We start from the raw sequence: 23,747 nt of genomic DNA on the forward strand, positions 1-23,747 counted from the left end.
TTCTTAACTATTTTAAATTGACAACACAACAAAGTATATATTAAATTGACAACACTGTCCAAACATTACTTGTGTATTATACAGTACACAATCAACCCATCTCCCCCCAAAACACTTTTCAGCCATTTCTTGTTAAATTTTTTTATTTCTTAACTATTTTAAATTGACAACACATCGAAGTATATTTTAAATTGACAACACTGTCCAAACATCACTTGTGTATTATACAGTACACAATCAACCCATCTCCCCCCAAAACACTTTACAGCTATATATTGTTAAAAATTTAATTTTATCAACTATTTTAAATTGACAACACATCGAAGTATATTTTAAATTGACAACACTTTCCAAACATCACTTGTGTATTATACAGTACACAATCAACCCATCTCCCCCCAAAACACTTTTCAGCCATTTCTTGTTAAAAAATTATCCAATCACTAATTAGAATCAATCACACTCCTATTATTCAAAACATTAATATTCCACCTCAAATATTTCATTCTATCAAATTTTCAACTTGATATGCGTAGCCTACTGGCAGGAACCAATGGGGGAATCCTCACTCGTAATTGCTAATCACCTTAACCCTTTTATTCATCGTCAAGTACATGCTCCAAAAATATTTTATTCAGAGATTTCATGTTAAAAAATTATCCTATCACTAACTACCCCTTTTTTGCAAATGTCAATCATACGCCAAGGAACGTAATCTCCCCGAACACGTCAAACTGTTTCCAAGGCAGATTAGCTTTTTTAGAATGTTCACGTGTAAGTTTAATGACACAGCCATGGGTTTTTTTTGCGCAATTCATGTACTGTTCATATTGTATACACTATTATCTTGTACCGTTTCTTGTATCCTTTCATGTATCCCTCATAGTGCATACTAGGTAACTACTGTAGTCGTTGTCAAATCTGCAAGCAGTCATAGTTGTAAGGAGTCACAGTTGCACAGTAGATGCAGTCCGCAAGTACTTGCAGTGGCAAGTAGTCATAGTAGAAATTAATCAGAATTACGAGCAGTCACAGCTGTAGTCGCAGCTAGCTGTAGAGGTAGTCGCAGTAGTAGTATTGACCCTTAAATGTTCAAGTTAATACACATAGCCGTTCCTTATACATTGCAGATACGCCCTTTTGTAAACTGGAATACACATAGTGTCTTTTTATATAGTCCAGCTGAGCCTTATTCAGAAAAGCGACTCTTAGTCAGAAAAGTCCTTAATAGCATTTCATGTTTACAAGTCCATAGCCTGTAATGCCCTGTTTCATTGATTGTGTTTATTTTCAACCTTTAACTTTGGTAATGACGCCTTTTGACTTTTTAACCTATATTTTGTCTGGTTAAGTTAAATTCTTCCACTTTGGACATATTTTTAGGTTGCTTGTAGAAATCTTGTATCTTTGGTTAGGGCTTTGATTGTTTTATTACAATGATTTTTTACAACTGATTTTTGTTTGTTTGGCCTATTGTTCTCTTTTTTTATTCTAATTTCCTATTTTCTCATTATCTTTTTCATGTCCAACCCTTCTTATTCTACATACCCCCAATGAGTCTCCCTCGTTTCCCTTCAAGTTTTCCTGCGTTACTAACACATTTAGCTTTATGGGCTTATAAGATGTTTGAATGGTCTGGCTTAGGCTCATTCATTTTATTTTTTACTGCTATTGCTATTACTTTGGTTATGATGATCCAAATTTTTGATCCTTCATACCAAACTTTTTTCCCAGTTTTAATTCCTTTCTCGTAGACTACAGTTTCCATCTCACCTCCTTCAGAGCATCTCGCGGTTTGCGTTAAAGTTTAAATTTTGTCCCAATTCCTTAACAACGACTTCTGAAATACTACGTTCATTTAACTGGGACAATAAGAAGTTTTTTTCAAAATTACTAAAAAAATTTAGCGTAAAGAGCAAGGTTTTGAGGAGAAGGCAACCCCCTTCATATACGGAATAATTTCTGTTCGATTTAGTTTTAATTTCACTCCTTACTTTCTGTTAAAAAAATTGTTTGTTTTTTTATTTAATCAAATAGTTCGTGGTAACCAACTGTAATTAAGGAGCGACCCGGCTCAATGGTAACCGAAACTCTAAAAAACGGAATTTTGATACCAAAAGATAAATGAAAACAATCAAATTTTAATTCTGATTTCAAATATATAAATTTCATCAAGTTTAGTCTTACCCATCAAAAGTTACGTGCCTGAGAAAATTTGGCTGATTTTAGAAAAAAGGGGTAAGAGCCCCTAAAATTTATAGAACCTCAATGAAAATCCCACCATCATATTCAGCGTATCAGAGAACCCTACTGTATAGAGGTTTCAAGCACCTATCTACAAAAATGTGGAATTTTGATTTTTTGCCAGAAGAAAGATCACGGATGCGTGTTTTTTTTTTTCAGGGGTGGTTGTATCAACCCAGTGGTCCTAGAATATCGTGCGAGGGCTCATTGGAACGGAAATTTAAAGTTCTAGTGCTTTTTCTAAGTGACCAAAAAAAATGGAGGCCAGCTAGACCCCCTCTCCCGCTCATTTTTTCCCAAAGTCACCCGATTAAAATTTTGAGATAGCCATTTTGTTCAGTATGTTCGAAAATATGATAACTATGTCTTTTAGGATGACTTAATCCCCCGGAGTCCCCGGGGGGAAGGCTGAAAGTTATGAACTTTACCCAAGTTAACATATAGTATTGGTCATTGGGAAGTATACAGACCTTTTCGGGGGGATTTTTCCTGGTAGGTGGGGGTGGGGTGGGTGGGTCGGGGTTTATATGGGAGGATCTTTCAGTGAAGGAAGTTTTCATGGGGGAAAGGACATTGCTATGAAGGGGGCACCGGATTTCCCAGCCTTATTAAAGAAAAAGATCAGAAATTAAATATAAAAAACAACAAGTTTTTCAACTCAAAGTAAGGAGCAGCATCAAAACTTAAAACGAACAGAAAATAATACGTATATCATTGGGTTCACCCCCTAGTCAATACCTTGCTCTTTAAGCCAAAGATTTGTTAGTATTTTCATAAGAGCTATTTATTCTAATTAACGGCCTTTGTGATTAAGGGGTCATTTTTACAGAATTGGAATTTTAACTTTTCGAACTTTAGCTTAAAGAGCAAGGTATTGACTAGGGGGCGAACCCCCTAATATACATGTTAAAGATCAATGAATATAGAAGTTCGTTACGTAAGTTAATTCGTAAGTAATATATATTTATTACTAATAAAAACGTTCGTAAATAAAATTAAACAAGTCTCGAGGAAGCCATTTAACCAAAAAAAAGTAAAATTAATATACAAATTTTGTTTTAATTATTCATGTACGGTGAGCCAAAATCAAAACCTGCATTAATTCAAAAACGTTCAAAAATTAAATAAAAAAACAATTTTTTTTAACTGAAAGTAAGGAACGACGTTAAAACTTAAAACAAACAGAAATTATTCCGTATATGAAAGGGGATGTGCCCTCCTCAACGCCTCGCTCTTTACGCTAAAATTTGACTTTCTCACAACTCTATTTTTTTAAACTATAAAAAACTTTAGTGTAGAGAGCAAGGCGTTGAGGAGGGCACATCCCCTTTCATATACGGAATAATTTCTGTTCGTTTTAAGTTTTAACGTCGTTCCTTATTTTCAGTTAAAAAAACTTGTTTTTATTTATTTAATAAAGCTAAGGGGCAACAGATTAGCTAGGGCAGCGTATGAGGAATTATTAAGCATGAGGAAACTGACGCTTTGACCATTTCGCATTAAAAAGTTGCTAGGTTGGGAAGGTATTTCGCATTTATGGGATAATGACATGGATCCAAGAAATTATGTAACAGGTTTGCTTAGAATGATGAGAGTAAGACTAGAAAAGCAGGAATTCCAGAAACGGTGGTGTAAACTAGGTCTATCCAAGAGCTTAGTATTATATAGACAAGTTAAATCTATTTATGGAAAGGAAATTTATTTTATATTGATTATTCTGGTTGTATTTATAAGGTTATGGATCCATTTGAGAGCAAACTGTCTGTCAGTGGGGGGGGGGGCAATTTTCAGAAATTTAGGGAAAGTACTGAAACAAAGAAAAATTGCTCGCTCTGCGATGTTGAAGAGAATGGATTACCCATTTTCTCCTGAGGTACCGAAAGCTATCTTAAATTATGGTAAATTGGCTGGAGGGAAGTTCTGATGACCTACTTCATGGCATTCTTACATCAGCTACACCAGAAACGATTTTTATGGTAGGAAATTTTGTGTTGAAGGACGGTAGAGATAAGGCTCAAACTTCGCAAACAGAAGTACTAAGTGTTTAGTTGTGATTCTAATATGTTTGCAGTTAGATGTATGTAATCACGACTTTTGTATATGACCTTCGGGTTCTCCAGCACAAATTATATCATATACATGTGGTTTTGCTAACCCTTTTGCAGAAGTGATAATTTAAAAAGAACAAATGTTGATTTATTAAAGTTATGAGGGTGTGTTTCCAAATGGTAGAATTTTGAATATCACGAACTTGTAATCAAGACTTTTGTGTTGAAGGTGGGGATAAGGCTCAAACTTCGCAAACAGAAGTACTTAGTCTTTTGTTGTGATTAATTTAAAAAACTTTTTCCACAAAATAAGTTTTTCAAAGAAAAGTAAAGAACTCCATTAAACAAAAATGAGCAAAAATAAAATCAAATAATGTACCAAGCTTGAAAATACCACACATCAGCGTCGATAAATAAATGAAACCCAAAACGAACAGAAATTAAAATAAATAACCAAGTCAAACTCATAACGAGCAGAGATTAACATAAGTTGGGCAAAAAACCCCTATGCCTTCCCAAGGCCAGAACAAAATTTGCATTTTACTGAAAAAAATATAAATGTTTTTACTTTTATAACTTTAATAAATCAAATAATTTTAACATTTTGATTACTTAATATCAGTATATGTATATTAAACTGACAATGCAAATTCATTTGTATTTTTTTCAGTAAAGTGCAAATTTTGTTCTAAAGTGGGGTTTTGCACCCAACTTATGTTAATTTCTGCTCGTTTTGAGTTTGACTCGGTTATTTATTTTAATTTCTGTTCATTTTGGGTTTCATTTATTTATCGATATGGATTTGCGGTAGTTTCGAGCTTAGTAGATTATTTTATTTTATTTTTGCTCATTTTTTGTTTAATGGAGTTCTTTACTTTTCTTTGAAAAACGTATTTTTTGGAAAAAGTTTTTTAAATTCATTTCTATTTGTTTTGCATTGACATATTCTTTTCAGGGAAAAAGAAATAACACTTTAAATCTTTTCGTTTTTCAAGACTTTATAGTTTGGCCGGCTATTTGTATGCTGGAGAAAAATTTTCAGCAATTTTTAACAACATACACCATTTTAAACATCTGGACACAAATAGTACTGTTTAACTTAGTTTCATACCTCCTCTAGTTGACCTGAAATGGAAAACTTGATACAATTCGCAAAAAAATCTGTTTACTTTATTTGATAGCTTTGATGCACTTACACTATTTTGATTTGGTTAAATTTCAAGAGCAGAAGTAGCCTCGATAGTTTGAACATACCCTCAGTCGTTCTTGGGATACGGCTGAGATGCCTTATCGGGAATAAGCATTATCACAGTGCATTTTGATTTCATCTTAAGGCAACATTTAGTTTTCAAACATAATGGGCAAATTGGAGGGTGGGAGTGGAAGGTGGATTAGTTGCCCTCCCATCACTTTCGACCATTAAAAAGGGCATCAGCTCTTTCTATTTTCAGTCGAATGAGCCGCTTTTGAAGTTCCCACGACAACTCCATCGATGCGAAGTGCCCTGGTCTAAACAACAATAACAACAAATAATATCACCAATCACTTTCGACTATTTAATACGGAACTAGCCCTTTGAGTTACAAATTGAGAGAGCCCTTTTCTAAAGTTTCAACGACAACGTATTCTATAAAAACCTTATATACCCCCAGGACATAACTTAAAAACCCTTGAGGGCTGTGGCGGAGTATCCTCATCAAAAACATATTTTCTATCTGTAAATCAACTACGCTGAACAAAATGGCTATCTCAAAATTTTTATTGGATGTGTTTGGGGGAATGATGGGCTTATCGAGGGAGAGGGGGGCTAGTTGCCCTCCAATCACTTTCGACTATTCAAAAGGGCACTAGCCCTTTGAATTTCCAATCTAATGAGATTTTTGTGAAGTTTCTACGACAAATCCTTCAATAAAAACATTATATGCCCCCTGGCCATAACTTAAAACCCTTGCCCAGAGGGTTGTTGGGGAGTGTCCTCCTCAAAATCATATTTCCTATCTGGAAATCAACTACGCTGAACAAAATTGCTATCTCAAAATTTTGATTGGTTGTGTTTGGGGGAATGATGGGCGTGGGGGGGGGCTAGTTGCCCGCCAATCACTTTTGACGATTAAAAAGGGCACTAGCCCTTTGAATTTCCAGTCAAATGAGCCTTTTTTGAAGTTTCTACAAAAACACCTTCTATAAAAACCTTATATACCCCCAGGACATAACTGAAAACCCTTGCCCTGAGGGTTTTGGGGGAGTGTCCTCCTCAAAAACATATTTTCAATCTGGAAATCAACTCGCCTACGCTAAACAAAATGGCTATCTCAAAATTTTTATTGGATGTGTTTTGGGGAATGATGGGCGTGAGGGGGCTAGTTGCCCTCCAATCACTTTCAACTATTAAAAAGGGCACTAGTTCTTTGAATTTCCAATCAAATGAGCCCCTTTTGAAGTTTCTATGACAACGCCTTCTATAAAAACCTTATATACCCCAGGACATAACTTAAAACCCTTGCCCTGAGGGTGGTTGGGGATTGTCCTCCTCAAAAAGTAATTTTCTATGTGGAAATCTACTACGCTGAACAAAATGGCTATCTCAAAATTTTAATTGGATGTGTTCGGGAGAATGATGGGCGTGGGGAGGGGCTAGCTCCCCTCCAATCACTTTCAACTATGAAGGGAACTAGCCCTTTGAATTTCCAATCGATTGAGCCTGTTTTGAAGTTTCTACGACAACGCCTTCTTATAAGAATGTTATATGCCCCAAGGGCATAACTTAAAAACCTTGACCTGAGGTTTGTGGGGGAGTATTCTCCTAAACAACATGTTTTCTATCTGTAATTTAGCTAGCCTAAGCTGAACAAAATGGCTATCTTAAAATTCTGATTGGATATATTTGGGGGAATGATGGAAGTGAGGGGCTAGTTACCCTTCAATCACTTTCAAATATTAAAAAGGGCACTAGCCCTTTGAATTCCCAATCGAATGAGCCTGTTTTGAAGTTTCTACGACAATGCCTTCTATAAAAACCTTATATGCCCCCAGGGCAAACTTAAAACCTTTGCCCTGATGGTTTTGAGCGAGTGTCCTCCTCAAAAATATATTTTCTATTTGGAAATCAGCTACGCTGAACAAAACGGTTTTGTCAAAATTATTATTGGTTGTGTTTGGGGGAATGATGGGCGTGGGGGGGGGGCTAGTTGCTCTCCAATGAATTTCGACTTTTAAAAAGGGCACTAGCCCTTTAAATTTCCAATCAAATGAGCCTGTTTTGAAGTTTCTAAGAAGACGCCTTCTATAAAAACCTTATATGCCCCCAGGGCATAACTTAAAACGTTTGCCCTGAGTGTTGTGGGAGAGTTTCCTCCTCAAAAATATATTTTCTATCTGGAAGTCAACTATCCTACGCTGAACAAAATGGCTATCTCAAAATTTTGATTGGATGTGTTTTTGGGAATGATGGGCGTGGGGGGGGGGGTTAGGTTCACCCCCTAGTCAATACCTTGCTCTTTAAGCCAAAGATTCTTTAGTACTTTCATAAGAGCTATTTATTCTAATAAACGGCCTTTTTGATTAAGGGGTAATTTTTACAGAATTGGAATTTTAACTTTTCGAACTTTAGCTTAAAGAGCAAGGTATTGACTAGGGGGCGAACCCCCTAATATACATGTTAAAGATCAATGAATATAGAAGTTCGTTACGTAAGTTAATTCGTAAGTAATATATATTTATTACTAATAAAAACGTTCGTAAATAAAATTAAACAAGTCTCGAGGAAGCCATTTAACCAAAAAAAAAGTAAAATTAATATGCAAATTTTGTTTTAATTGTTCATGTACGGTGAGCAAAAAACCAAAATCTGTATTAGTCCAAAAACGTTCAAAAATTAAATAAAAAAACAATTTTTTTTAACTGAAAGTAAGGAACGACGTTAAAACTTAAAACAAACAGAAATTATTCCGTATATGAAAGGGGATGTACCCTCCTCAATGCCTCGCTCTTTACGCTAAAATTTGACTTTCTCACAACGATATTTTTTTAAACTATAAAAAACTTTAGCGTAGAGAGCAAGGCGTTGAGGAGGGCACATCCCCTTTCATATACGGAATAATTTCTGTTCGTTTTAAGCTTTAACGTCGTTCCTTATTTTCAGTTAAAAAAACTTGTTTTTTTTATTTAATAAAGCTAAGGGGCAACAGATTAGCTAGGGCAGCGTATGAGGAATTATTAAGCATGAGGAAACTGATGCTTTGACCATTTCGCATTAAAAAGTTGCTTGGTTGGGAAGGTATTTCGCATTTATGGGATAATGATATGGATCCAAGAAATTATGTAACAGGTTTGCTTAGAATGATGAGAGTAAGACTAGAAAAGCAGGAATTCCAGAAACGGTGGTGTAAACTAGGTCTATCCAAGAGCTCAGTATTATATAGACAAGTTAAATCTATTTATGGAATGGAAATTTATTTTAAATTGATTATTCTGGTTGTATTTATAAGGTTATGGATTCATTTGCGAGCAAACTGTCTGTCAGTGGGGGGGGGCAATTTTCGGAAATTTAGGGAAAGTACTGAAACAAAGAAAAATTGCTCGCTCTGCGATGTTGAAGAGAATGGATTAGCCATTTTCTCCTGAGGTACCGAAAGCTATCTTAAATTATGGTAAATTGGCTGGAGGGAAGTTCTGATGACCTATTTAATGGCATTCTTACATCAGCTACACCAGAAACGATTTTTATGGTAGGAAATTTTGTGTTGAAGGACGGTAGAGATAAGGCTCAAACTTCGCAAACAGAAGTACTCAGTGTTTAGTTGTGATTCTAATATGTTTGCAGTTAGATGTATGTAATCTCGACTTTTGTATATGACCTTCGGGTTCTCCAGCACAAATTATATCATATATACATACATGTATAACTGATAACATGTGGTTTTGCTAACCCTTTTGCAGAAGCGATAATTTAAAAAGAACAAAGGTTGATTTATTAAAGTTATGAGGGTGTGTTTCCAAATGGTAGAATTTTGAATATCACGAACTTGTAATCAAGACTTTTGTGTTGAAGGTGGGGATAAGGCTCAAACTTCGCAAACAGAAGTACTTAGTCTTTAGTTGTGATTAATTTAAAAAACTTTTTCCAAAAAATAAGCTTTTCAAAGAAAAGTAAAGAACTCCATTAAACAAAAAATGAGCAAAAATAAAATCAAATAATGTACCAAGCTCGAAAATACCACACATCAGCATCGATAAATAAATGAAACCCAAAACGAACAGAAATTAAAATAAATAACCGAGTCAAACTCATAACGAGCAGAAATTAACATAAGTTGGGCAAAAAACCCCTATGCCTTCCCAAGGCCAGAACAAAATTTGCATTTTACTGAAAAAAATATAAATGTTCTTACTTTTATAACTTTAATAAATCAAATAATTTTAACATTTTGATTACTTAATATGAGTATATGTATATTAAACTGACAATGCAAATTCATTTGTATTTTTTCAGTAAAGTGCAAATTTTGTTCTAAAGTGGGGTTTTGCACCCAACTTATGTTAATTTCTGCTCGTTTTGAGTTTGACTCGGTTATTTATTTTAATTTCTGTTCATTTTGGGTTTCATTTATTTATCGATATTGATTTGTGGTATTTTCGAGCTTGGTAGACTATTTGATTTGATTTTCGCTCATTTTTTGTTTAATGACGTTCTTTACTTTTCTTTGAAAAACTTATTTTGTGGAAAAAGTTTTTTAAATTAATTTCTGTTCGTTTTATATTGACATAGTCTTTTCAGGGGAAAAAAATAACACTTTAAATCTTTTTGTTTTTTAAGACTTTATAGTTTGGCCTGCTGTTTGTATGCTGGAGAAAAAATTTCAGCAATTTTTAACAACATACACCATTTTAAAAATCTGGACACAAATAGTACTGTTTAACTTAGTTTCATACCTTCTCTAGTTGACCTGAAATGGAAAACTTGATACAATTCGCAAAAAAATCTGTTTACTTTATTTGATAGCTTTGATACACTTACACTATTTTGATTTGGTTAAATTTCAAGAGCAGAAGTAGCCTCGAAAGTTTGAACATACCCTCAGTCGTTCTTGGGATACTGCTGAGATGCCTTATCGGGAATAAGCATTATCACAGTGCATTTTGATTTAATCTTAAGGCAACATCTAGTTTTCAAACATAATGGGCAAATTAGAGGGTGGGAGTAGAAGGTGGATTAGTTGCCCTCAGTAGAGTAGTAACTTATACTTTGCTTGCTGCCCTAGGAATCTCTATGTTATTTACGGAGACGTATACACCTTTTCAAAGAGATTCAGAACTCCCTCACATGGTCTTATACTTTGCTTGCTGCCCTAGGAATCTATGTTATTTACGGAGACGTATACACCTTTTCAAAGAGATTCAGAACTCCCTCACATGGTCTTATACTTCTATGGGACATATAGGTAAATACTTGCACAGAACAAATGTACCTTATCAAAGAGAGTGGGCATGAATTGATTTTTAGTTTAGATTTGAACCAACTAAATAGTTTCATTAGAAGTGAATGTTAGCGTTAGACTGGACCTCGGAGAGACCAGTTTATTTGCGTATAAATTAATAGAGAAAAATTAGCAATGCATTTATATTACTGGAGATTAATGATGGAGCCGACAGCAGCAGCAACGATATACGAGTACCCAATGTGGCTGTGGAAATATCTGCTGGCTGTAGACTATGTCTTGAATGGGACACTATGTATGCCAGATACGTGATATCATTAAGCAAATTTAAGCAGGAGGAGCAACTATGTTTTGCTGGAAAAGTGAATATTCTCCATATAAATAAACTTCGGTCAGCATTATATGTCTTATCGAATGTTTTAATGAGAACAAAATGCATCAGTAAATATTATTATTTTAATTATGTTCAATAAAATTGTTTCTAAATCAATTGTATTTTTTTCTTTCTACAGGAGATTAGGGTATATTTTTTAGAGTAGAAAAAATCCTGGTTAGTCTGATGATGGCTGTGAGAGTTTTAGGACAAAAAAAAAATTGATGGATTTAAGAAATACCAACTCATAGTGAATCTTGCGCTTATGGATAAACTTTTGGTTATATATGATAAGTTTTTGAATTTGTCTACTTAAATAAAAGTATATCATTAAGGACGGCTTTTCGACGTGATAGAAACTGATCCTCCGTTATTAAACTACTACATGAAGTTTCTATGCTGTGGTCCAAATGCATCTACACAATTTATTGATATATTGATCACGACACGGCAAAATAATATTGTGGATATGCTTTTAAACATTAGTTTAGAAATTTAGGACTTTTTTTTCATGAGAAAGATGGTGCTCAAGGATGATTTACTCCTCTCTCTCTCTATCCCAGACAATTTTTTGTTGTTGCTAGCTCAGTTTCATTGTGGCAGTGAGAGTGTCGACACATGACAAAATGTTCCATACATGTCCGTTATGTATGTACACACTGGGCAGCTGGTCATCATGTGAGAATTGCACAATGATTGATGAGTATGATGAAAAGTGTAGATTATGCAACCCGTATTAATTGTATAAAGAATATACTGTAAAAGTTAAAGGTTGTAATTCCTGTCTTGAAGAGGTGTCTGACTCTCATCCTAGAGGGCACCTATTCTCCAACTATCATTATGATAAATCTAATCAGTTGGAAAATACATATCCCGATATGATTGGAAAGAATCCTAACCGTGATTTTAGTTTAGTGCTACAAGAGTGGTTTCATAGTGGTTTTAGATTGTTCTGAGTGGAGGAACCGGGTCAGCAATTTAACTGTTGGAACAACAAAAGAATTTGGCTCCTACGTCATTTTTTTAGAGACAATGGGTGTTATGATTATTAGCCCACTGATTTTTAGTTGGCTTTGACGGAATGTGATTCGCCGCTTGAGGACACTGTTTGTGAAATTGCTTCAAATAAGCAAATTGAAACATGTGAATTCTATAGAATGAATGAGAATAGTATCATTGGCTATACAAAGAGATATGACAAGAGTGAAGTCACACTCTACTGTAGAAAATGTGACCCTGACATTGCAGTACATCAGGATCAGTACACTGTGAATTCAGATAATCTACTTGCACTAGTTGTTGTCGACAAATACCTAGTAGTGGATGAAATCTAAAGAGTAGAAAAGTCGTTTCATTATGTATATAAATTTTTTTGATTAATAAACAATTTCACATACATTTTCAGAACATTTTATTCTTAGGGCACTAAAATCAATATTAAATACACTTGTAAGTATATTCTGCACTAGAAAGTCGTTCAATCGAGGTAAGTCAACGTAGATGTTGAGAAACTGTTTGTAGGTGTAGCCACGACATCTGAACATGAAAAAGAGTAGTGCATGAAAGCCACTTGTCTTAGTCGTTAAATCCTGTACACTTCGTTGATTTTGAATAATGGTTTTCCCACTGCTTTCAATAAAGTTGCTGATGTATAGAACATAGAATTTATACGATAGGCCGAGAGGATCAAAAAATTCAATAATCTTCGCTGTTTGAACGATGCATAGCCAATGGCCGGTCTTCAAAGTTGATGGACTGCTATTAACAATGATTAGGGTATTGTTAGCACTTGGAATTTTTTCAATGAAGTCCGAAGGTATGCAGTAGGACTTGTACTGGGACATGTATGGATCCATACTAAATACATTGATTATTTGGTTTGTGTTCATTGTGCAAGGTCTAGTAGAACACTGCCGTCGGGTGTGAATTCCCAATAGGTTTCAAATTGACTCAGTGATATTAGCGTGATACTCTCAGTCAGAGCATCTGCAAATGTACACTCTAAACGTACATTCCCTGTTCGTACTATGCTCATATCCTGAGTCCCTGACAGGTCCAAAACAATTACCCCATGATTTTTTGAAAACATTGAATCGGTTATTCCATTTTCAAATAGTTGAGAGTCATGATCTAGGGATTGCATGGTCAACTCGTACAGAGTTCTATAGGAGTTTTTGTCAAAAGATAGAGTGTACAGTGGAATACCATTCAGTTTGCACACGAGGCTAGATAGATCAAAAAATTTAAGATCATGGGGCGATCCAGTCCAAGATCCAACGGCATTGCCACTCTTCACAAAGGCCAAAGCCAATTTTGATAGGATTTTTCCATTGATAAATGATGAATCGCTATAGCTACGAGAGCCGGTGGCAATGTGACGTTGATTGGTGATCGTATGGGGGACAAGAAGTTTAATGTTGTTACCATTGCCTCTTAGCTTTTCCACTGCCAATGCAACAGAGCTCATAACCTGTTGTTTTCGGACGTGGAGAATTGCCGATGTGATAATGACATTTGCATCGGGTGCTGCAGGAAGTGTTTTTCTCAAAATGAATTTCGATAGGGCCATCTGTAACTTTATGTCAATCTTGACATTGGGAGGTAGCCATTGGGATATATTGAATATCTAATGATTTAATTTTCCAACCAGATGATACTCCTGGGTCACTGCAGTAGTCAACTCACTGGGTCACTGCAGTAGTCAACAATAGTAGATTTTTTTCGGCTTTTCCACAAACATTTTATCGCAAATCTTAATTATTTGATTTAAGAGTGTTGTTTTGCCTGACGTTGAGGGCCCATACAGAAACGATCTGAATGGTGTTTGAAATTGACACATGTTCCCTTCAACAGTTCACCTGGACAACTAACTGTAGACCATAGCTGTCTAATGACTAAATAATTTCCCTACTCTGTTTAAGAACAATAAGAAGAAGAAGAAGAAGAAGCCTAATAAAGAATCATATTTTCTTTTATTATATGCATAAAAAAGTAAAAATGCTTAAAAAAAATACTACATTGAAAAAAAAGCAAATTAAACATGAATAAAAAATACACTTCTTTTAAATTTATTTATAATAAAAAAAATACAACATTTACATAGGCACGGGGAAAAAACACTTAAATAAATACACTTGTTTTTGTTTATTTATAGAAAAAATACAACATTAGAATAAAGCACTTGAAATAATATCACTTTTTTTTTAATGCAACATGTATATTTACAAAAGCACAAAAATCTGCTCTAAGTAAAAAAAAAAGATAACTTTGATAGTGGCGGTGCACCCCCCACTGGCGGCCAGCCCTCCCCCCAGCGGGCCGCGAGCCTCCCCCCACCAAAGGCCGCGAGCCCCCCCCCCCAAATGTTTTAGGAAAAAATTTACTGGACTTTATTCAAACCGAGACTTTCCCTCTGGATAACATATTCGGCCTGGTCTAAAGTTAAATTGTGACTTAGCGGGAGGATAATCACACCATCTTGTCAATCAGACATTGTCAGAGACCTAACTTATGGCAATTTTTTACATATTTACATTAAAATTCCCGCCGTTTTTAGAACAAATTGCCAGTAATTTGGCTCGCGGAATTGTATTTTGAACAATACAATTCCTATAAATGTCCTTGTTGAAATTTTTATCCACATAGCGCGTGGGCACTCCTTTGCAACGTATCTTGATTTCCTCGTCGTGTGTCTGTACAAAGTACACCTTCGGACTTACAAACATACCACGGGAAATCATGTCACTTCCCGTTACTGATTTAAACAATAAAAGCTGATTTTGTGCCCGACGTTTCACTAGCTCTGGGTAAAGCCCACTCCAATTGGTGTAGTCCATCCGTGAGCTGATAATTTCATCGTGCGCCAAATCATCAATTAGATTTGGGGTTTTTACTTTTAACAGTAGAGAATCCGTGTCCCCGTAGCAGACCTCTACTTGCCCCTTTTCTGGCCACTGTTCCCTAGCCATATTCTAGTAGAATTCTAATAAAAACCTTATTAAGATTTCTAAGATAGCACTGCCTGCAGAAATATTTTTATTCAATACAATACTTCTTTTTTTCCTATTCAATAGTACCATGTCTGGGCCAATGATTGTGAAGGAAGTGTAATTTGGATCGGCAATAATTCGAGCACATTGTTTGGGATCGGTCACGACTTTACAACGATTCCTATTGCGAACACTCTCATATATTTTACCGAAAGACGAATTCAAAATGAGCTTATAAATTTCTTTTTCGGCTTTCGTCTGCGCTTCAGAACGTTTGTTGACAAAAGTGTCAACAAACGTTTTCAGAGAGTGTTTTTGACTAAACTGGAGTGCTCTATGAACTTTTGTGACGTTGAAACCGTTGTTCCCCATCCATTTTAAAGTCACTTGATGTACAACTATATTTTTTATCGGCAGAAGGTCAGCAATAAGTTTTTGTTTTGAAGGTGACCAATGCAATCCGTCCACCTCGCCTAAACGCCTATTGCGAGGGCTCAAAGAGTCCCTAGTCACAGGTCTATTGATGCACGGGAAAACAAAATTCTTTACTGAATCTTGAAGCTCGATTGGTATCTCCCCATCAATTTTAAAAAACCATCCAACCGGCCCATTCTCCTCAACACTGTCAATGTTGGGGAAATGGGGAGCTTGGGGGTCATTGAGCCATTTATAGTCATCGCAAGGTAGCGCATAATGGGACATGGCGAAGGGGTAGAGAGAATTTATATAAAGGAAAACTGCATCCGATTTTGTCCCCGTCTTCTCTCCTGTTGGATCGGTTTCCAGGATACGATCCCCATGAAAAACAAAACCACCCCTCATTGATCTTTCGATGAACAGGTGCTGATCAATGTCTGTGATTAGCCCAATTTTTTCCCCACTAATTTTTAGGATGAGTTTCATCACCAAATGAGGAGGTGAAAAATAATATCCCAAATCAAGATTAAATTCCCCGTAGAATTTGTCCGTATTTTTACACTTAATGTCTAACAAAGTTAACATATCACTTGAAAAATAAAGCTTGCAGTAGTCAAACCCATTTTACACCCTCCCTCTGTCAAAACTTTTTAAGAAAAACTATTCTTCAAGGGTTCTACTACGATCATGTAGACTATCATAAAGAGATTTGATCGAGGGAATAGTTTTCTTTATGATTGTTCACATGGAATAATAGTATTCAAAAAAATATATGAACTTGACCATCAACGAATCATATAAATCATTTGGAAATTGTTGCTTGAGAAGGGGGAAAGCGTTGCAGCCGTCATCGTTTTTCTGCACCTGAATTAATTTGCTCAATGATTTGGGGAAAAAACTGTAGGAATCTAAAAAGAGAATTTTATTCGTGTACTCAACATCGTCTTCAACAAATTTCCACATAAATTCCAAAACAAGCAACTTTTCCGATGATTTAGGAATTATTTTGTAGGAAAAGCTGCCTATCACCCATGCACCATTCACTGTTCCATTTCTTTGAAGATATGCCATTGCTGGTAGCACATACTTCAGATCGTAGTTAGAATTATGCATGAAAACCGGAAGAAAGAGTTGCTGTTTAATTTTTAAATTACATGAATTGTGAGCCCACCCTCGAAAATTACTTTTTCCCGTTGAATTGGGGTCAATAAGGTGATTATGATCCTGGACCGCGTCTTTTGGGGCAAGAACACCTCTACAAACCCAGAAAATCGTCCCCTTTTCTAGTTCCGGCTGCTCTTTATCTGATAATGTAATTGGTTAGATGGTATAACGCAATGTTGTAATTGCGCTGTTTGTTGATTTTATTACAAACACCACTAAAATGTCAATGCTACCCTCCTCCCGTAATGCCAAAAAAACTCTTCCAGCTCTTTTTTACTGTTAGAATTATAATGGGCATGCGCGTAGGAACATTCCCCCCATGGTTGTCTTTTGACTAGCTGTTATCTTAATGGGTCATACACCTCCAACAGTCTTAATTCACAATCTAAAGATACTTTATCAACTTGTAGCAGGGAATTTCGGAAATTTTTAAATTGTAAAGTATCTTTGCCTTCTGCCGGCATTTCAATTCGTTGATTCCCATGAATTTTGCAGTGCCTCATGTGATCTGAGAATGTTCGGTCAGATGTGAATGGGGAAAGGCACATGGGGCAATAGAGACGTTCCCCTTTCTTCGCACCTTGGGATAGGAGTCGAATTATTGCTGTAACGGGGACAAAATGACCATAGGAATTTACATCTTTGGGAGGCTCGTAAATAACCCAAACCCAATTTTTAACATTATTTACTGAAGGTGTCCTAACTGAATATAAAACCTCTTTTTTATTTGGTTTCTTTCCCCCATTTACAAATTCCGTGTCATACTGGAAAACAACCACCCCCAACCCAAGATTTTCATTTGGTTTTCGAATATGGTTATTTCTTTCAAGGACACCGGATACTTCCCCTCTAAACAATCAAAATTAACTTTAGGGAAATTTTCTCCACCGTTACGAGCAAGTCCGTCGAGATTTTTCATTGATGATTCATTTTTTAATGTTTTATGGGCTGCTGCTAAAAATGCATATTTAAAGCATTGCAGCCCCGTGTCAAAATTGAAACCTTGAACCCCTCCTGTAGCCGAAAAATCTGGGTGGCATTTTATTCGTGGACTACCCCACCCTCCCCTTAAAATAAAGGTTTTTTTAAAATCTACTGAGATTCAGATCCATGTGTTCAATGTATAAAATTGTGGACCCACTTCCCCTCTCATTAAACGTGTCCAAAGTCAATATTAATTTATTTACCCAGTTGAAAAAGTTATCCTCAAATTCCTTTACACCAGGGTAAAAAGTCTGGTTGCCAGTTGAAAAATGAAAATAAGAAATATCCCTGGATGTCCCCTTTTGTAAATAAACTTTTTGATTTACTGAAGATTTAAGCCCCCCGTGACTCCCCCAATTCTGAATCTGAATCTCAATTTGTGCTCGAATTTGGTCAATGTAGCTATGGAGAACATTCACTGGATCTGTTAAAATAATGCCCCCGTCAAGCACGTTTTCTTCAGGAGGGTTAAAATCTACCCTATATGTTTGTAAGTGACTTAGAGCAGACTCTAACAAATAAAATTCACGTAATTCCGGGGACATGACACTATTTTCATGTCCTGCACCTATTTGCACATGACTCAATTCACTAATTATAAAACTATCGTCAAAAATGTCCCCGGAAAAATTAGATCCAACAATTTGCATTGTTGTATTACTACTACTACTATTACTAGCACTAGGTATATCATTAAGCGGAATGGTGGGGGGTAACATAGAATTGTCAATAACACCATCCCCCGTCTGGTCAATTACATTAGATGGAGATGGCATAAAGTCCCCTAGGCTATTTAGCATGTCTTCCAGTGTGTTTGGGGACAATTGATCGAGCCAGACTGTATTGTCCTGTGACGTAATTTCTATATGAGGATCCGGTTCAGTTGCACTACTAACATCACCTAAATGCTCACGCATGAATCTATCTACCCATTCTGGATCCTCTATCATAGCAGTCACAAGTTAAATCATCTACGCTAGCCATATTCCCAAAAACATCATTAAGAAAACCTCTATGCCATTCCATATTGTCTAGAACTAATGCTGATGGTTCATCTCTGAACTCCACTGGTGGTGTTAGAAATGGCTCAGTAAATGCTGATGTTTCATCGCCCAATGACGGTGGTATTTCATTAATCTATAAAAAAGGGGCTTATTTTTTATGTGAAATAACCATTATTTTTATAAAGTTAATAAACTATGTCAATTTTTCATAGTCATTGTCCCACCACCTGAACAATTAAAAGAAAAAAAGTTACATTGGCATATGTCTTTCATAATGACAACTGAACATGTTACAAATATATTTGGTTTAGTCTGGAAAATGAAGTCTTATTCTTAGAGGATAAGTTAGAACAAGATAATGATATATAAAACTAACGGTTTTATTCGAAAAAAATATAATTTTCAGAATGATAATGCAAAATAGGGATCCAACTCTAGTGCCTGTCCCTCTTGATTGTAATTCTCAATAAAACCCGACCATCGTTCAACCGAGGCAGTATGTTCTATGAAGCATTGCTCTTCATTCTCGGTTAATGGGCATGCATCCCATACATTGGTTGCTGGTGTTGGTGCAACTTTCTCCCCTTTCTCGACAATCCGAATTTTCCTATGTCGCTTGGCGACGGATTTGATTGAAGTGCTGGACGCAGTTAACCTGGACTAAATAAATCATTGTAAGAGAAGAACTTTTTTTCTCCTTCCATATCAACAATTAAAGTGCCCCCCCCCCCCCCTCGGAATTAAAGTGTCTATGCGTAACGCCTCCATTTTGATTTTTCTCTGCACGAACAAGAAAGTAATAAATTTCGATTTTGCTCGAGATTACACTTAATAATGCCGTAAAATTTGCCATGAAAATCCCGATAGCGACTCTTGCAACAACTATGATTATTAACTGAATAAGATAATTATGAAAATAATTAGTGCAATTTGTGCTTCACTAATCATAACAATTGTTTTTACTAAATTCATGGAGATTGAATTTCTGGTTGTTAACGCATAATTCCTGACAAAAATTTTGATTAATGAATATCAGCTTGCTTTTGATAGTAAGCAATGTTTTTTGTTTCTTCGTGATTGAAACCTATTGAGAGTGGTTTTACTAGTTCCACAGGACACAATTTTTCTTTTCAAATGAAAAGCTTTTAAAATTTTACAAACGATTTAAGAATTAAAGCTTAGGTAAATATCCCCCCCCCCCGATTACGAATCTTGTACCGACTTTTATTATTAAAGTAGCCTTCACTGTTATCCTTCTTTTGATTGTTTCAAAAATTATGAAGTTCTTCAAACATTACCCAGAACTTGTCTTTTAAACGAAACACACTCTAGAATTACACTGTGTACGATCTGACAGAAACTGATTTCCCTTTGTGGGATTCGGTTATGATTTGCTTGTTCTGAGTGAGAAAAACTACGATACATGTATATATTAATTGTCTATCGGATATATAGAGATGGTTAGGGGGTTAGGTATTTAATATAATTTGTTCTACGCGGCCTGCTTTCCATTTTTTTTTGTTCTACAATATTATCATCATGTTTTGATATATTTCATTAGGATTAATATAACTTCACTTCTTTGAGTGTGTTTCGTTTAACATACAAGAACCCAGTATTCCATTTTGTCAGTGGTGCCGCGTTGAACTTTAGAAATAGGAGCTAATTAGTTAACACAAAAATTTAAACATTAAAAATCGGTTGAATATCGAAGACGAATATTCAGAAAAAGTTACTTATTGTTCTAATTGAACCATCCTTGTGTTTCAGACGTCGTTCATAAAGAATTAATTAAAAACACTTTTTCTACAAAATAAGTTTTTCAAAGAAAACTCAAGCATTGATGAAGCTGACAGGCCTATAAAATTGTAACACCCAGAAGGTTCCTGTATCTCATTACCCCAAATATATGCATACTAATTCAGTTATATTGTGCCGCAAATTTTTACACGTGAATCGCGAAATAGCATTATTCACCGCAAGCATATAAGGAGTCGATTTGCTAAATTATTAAAATATTTTCAGAATATCTATTTAAAAAAACTTACGTCGAAAATCACAGCTAGCTCACCAGATTCCTTCTCTCTTTTGGGATGCGATGCGAGGTGGATTACAGTTGGCCTGATTGCATTCAATGATTCGATTAATCCTGTCTCTGTGTTATCCTGAGTTTCATCCAATTTTGCACGTTTTTGCTGCGATGGCTGATCAACAGCATTCAAAAATAAAAATCATTTTCAGTTTTCAAACTATTTAGCTTATGAGAGGGCACTGCCCCTTCAATACCACAGTACCAAACTCCCACAAGTTGAAAAAAATGACACAATTTAATTAGCTATTTCAATTTTTACTTATTCAGAATATTAATGGAAGGCACTGGGCTTTTCAATTCCATAGTACCAAACACAAAAAGTTGACAATTAAACATCTTTGTTTTTTTTTTATGCAAAGCTTTTTTTATATACATAAATTGCGAAATACTTAAAATCACAGAAAAAAGGAAGAAAGGAGACTCCTAGACATAACCTAAACCAAAAAATTATTAAGTATATGAAGGGGGTCGCCCTCTAGTCAATATCTCACCCCTTTACGCTAAATGTTTTTTTTTTTAGCACTTTCAAAAGAAGTATCTATCCTAATTAACCGGCCTTTGTGATTCAAGAGTTCGTGATTTGAACAAAATTCGAACTTTAACGTAATAAGCGAGGTATTGACTAGGGGTAAACTCATTAATACATGTGATAAAAACATATGAATATAGAAGTTTCGTTATGTAAGTTAATTCGTAAGTTAATTCGTAACTCAATTTTGAGAAAAGCCATTTAGCCAACAAATTTGTAAACATGCTCTTAATCAAATAGTGAGAAATCATCCCTTTTCAGGTAGAAGAACGTAAAGGGATTTGATTATTTTATTGGTGAAACTACCCGCCCTGTTTGAATATTAACACTCTTTTCAAGTGGAAGGATGAAAAGCGATTTGATTATTTTATAGCGACACTGACTGGCCCTGTTTTGAATATTTACCGAAATTTGAAGAAAAAAAAACAAAAAAACAGGGACTTTTTAATTAGAATAGGAAGCTTTTTTGAAAGTGCTAACAGCTTTAGCGTAAAGAGCATGATATTGAGGAGGGGGTGACCCTTCATATCCAGATTAAATCTGCCGAAACTAATATGCAAATTCTATTTTAATTTTTCATATACAATGAGCCAAAATCAAAGTGAACCTGCCTCTTTTTTGAATATTTACTAAAATTGAAACACAGGGACCGTTTAATTAACATATGAAGCCTTTTAAAAGAGCTAACAGTACGGTGAAAAAAAAGCGTAAGTAAGGAAGGTAAAGGAAATTCTTCCTTAACTTAATGGCGAGACAAATAGATTTCTTTTTTTATTATAATATGAGAAAATTTTACTCACCAGAAGTCGCTTAGAAGATTCCATATCTCTATCAATGTAAATGATTGTAAAATATAGATATTGATAGAACAAATGACCTATTCAAACTGTATAAAATTATAATTTGAAACTTGAATATATACAAAAGAAATAACTGAATATATTAATACCTAAACAAGACACAATGGTTTTCTGACACGGATTTACCCTAAAAGGCATGTACACCATATATATTATGAAGTAGAAATCTAGTCTACGTAAATTATGTCAGAAACTTGTCCTTCATAACATATTATGCAATTCCCAACTAGCACAAGATGGACCAGAAGTATAAGGCCATGTGAGGGAATTCTAAATCTCTTTGAAAAGGTGTATATGTCTCCGCAAATAACATACAGATTCCTAGGGCAGCAAGCAAAGTATAAGACCATGTGAGGGAGTTCTGAATCTCTTTGAAAAGGTATATACGTCTCCGCAAATAACATAGAGATTCCTAGGGCAGCAAGTAAAGTATAAGTTACTACTCTACTGCCCTCCAATCACTTTCGACTAATAAAAAGGGCATCAGCCCTTTCTGTTTTCAATCAAATGAGCCCCTTTCGAAGATCCCACGACAACTCGTTCGATACGAAGTGCCCTGATCTAAACAACAACAACAACAAAAAATATTACTAATCACTATCGAATATTTAAAAGGGCACTAGCCCTTTGAATTTCAAATCGAATGAGCCCTTTTCTGAAGTTTCTACGACAACGTCTTCTATAAAAACCTTATATACCCCCAGGACATAACTTAAAAACCCTTGAGGGCTGTGGCGGAGTATCCTCATCAAAAACATATTTTCTATCTGTAAATCAACTACGCTGAACAAAATGGCTATCTCAAAATTTTTATTGGATGTGTTTGGGGGAATGATGGGCTTATCGAGGGGGGGCTAGTTGCCCTCCAATCACTTTCGACTATTCAAAAGGGCACTAGCCCTTTGAATTTCAAATCTAATGAGATTGTTTTGAAGTTTCTACGACAAAGCCTTCAATAAAAACATTTTATGCCCCCTGGCCATAACTTAAAACCCTTGCCCAGAGGGTTGTGGGGGAGTGTCATCCTCAAAATCATATTTCCTATCTGGAAATCAACTACGCTGAACAAAATTGCTATCTCAAAATTTTGATTGGATGTGTTTGGGGGAATGATGGGCGTGGGGGGGGCTAGTTGCCCGCCAATAACTTTTGACGATTAAAAAGGGCACTAGCCCTTTGAATTTCCAATCGAATTAGCCGTTTTTGAAGTTTCTACGACAAGGCCTTCTATAAAAACCTTATATGCCCCCAGGGCATAACTTAAAACCCTTGCCCTGAGGGTTTTGGGGGAGTGTCCTTCTCAAAAACATATTTTCAATCTGGAAATCAACTAGCCTACGGTAAACAAAATGGCTATCTCAAAATTTTGATTGGATGTTTTTGGATGAATGATGGACGTGGGGGGGGCTAATTACACCCAATTTAATTTCGACAATGAAAAAAGGCACTGGCCCTTTGGATCTCCAATCAAATGACCCCCTTTTAAAGTTTCTTTGACAACGCCTTCTATAATAATCTCATATAGCCAAGGACATTTGTTGGGGATTGTCCTCCTCAAAAACGTATTTTCTATGTGGAAATCAACTACGCTGAACAAAATGGCTAT

This window comes from Artemia sp. Qi Xiang Cuo, chromosome 5 (genome assembly GCF_049724085.1).
Source record: "Artemia sp. Qi Xiang Cuo chromosome 5, ASM4972408v1, whole genome shotgun sequence".
Lineage (NCBI taxonomy): Eukaryota > Metazoa > Arthropoda > Branchiopoda > Anostraca > Artemiidae > Artemia > Artemia sp. Qi Xiang Cuo.